Raw genomic sequence first — 595 nt, forward strand, 5'->3', positions numbered from 1 at the left:
AAACTGGTCATTTTGGGGAAGCGGCCCCATCATGCTGCATAGCTAGGCAGAGTAGGGGTGTCTATGCAAACACGGCCTGTTCCTGAAGTCTTCCCCCAGCTCCTCACTAGATGTGAGGGGGGAGCTCATTCAGCCCCTGGTTACGCTTAGTATTTAAAAACTCCTTAGTGTCCCTATCTCTGCCGGCCTTAGATTTCTCCTCCTGTCCACTTCTTGATAGCTCAGATGAGGTGGCCGAGTGGTTAAGGTGATGGACTGTTAATCCATTGTGCTCTGCACACATGGGTTCAAATCCCATCCTCATTGGCTGCATTTAGTCTTCACCCTCCTTTATAGACAACCATCTCCTCCCTTTGGTACAATGACAGATCAAACAATGTTGCTTCTTGCAAACAAAAACCTTCTCAGAATCTCTCCCCCACCCCCCCTTTGCTGCAAATAAAATATCTAAATCCCAGATTTCTAAAAAAATTCTCTAGTCCTGCATTTCTTAGTTTTTATCTCAAAGGGGAACAGCCTCATAATCTCCCCCAAACACCCTGGGACCTCCCCAAATAATTAAAATACCCTCAACCTGAGCAAGGCCACAACAGTG

The 595-nt window shown here is 46.6% G+C and overlaps 1 non-coding gene across 1 annotated transcript; it reads left to right on the forward strand.

Annotated features, from left to right (window-relative positions):
• The first annotated feature begins 224 nt into the window (after nt 1-224).
• On the forward strand, nt 225-306 carry TRNAN-GUU. Its single transcript has one exon. It is a non-coding gene; the product is annotated as a tRNA-Asn (tRNA).
• Nucleotides 307-595: the final 289 nt, after the last annotated feature.

Source organism: Mauremys mutica, chromosome 26 (assembly GCF_020497125.1).
Source record: "Mauremys mutica isolate MM-2020 ecotype Southern chromosome 26, ASM2049712v1, whole genome shotgun sequence".
NCBI classification, from domain to species: domain Eukaryota; kingdom Metazoa; phylum Chordata; order Testudines; family Geoemydidae; genus Mauremys; species Mauremys mutica.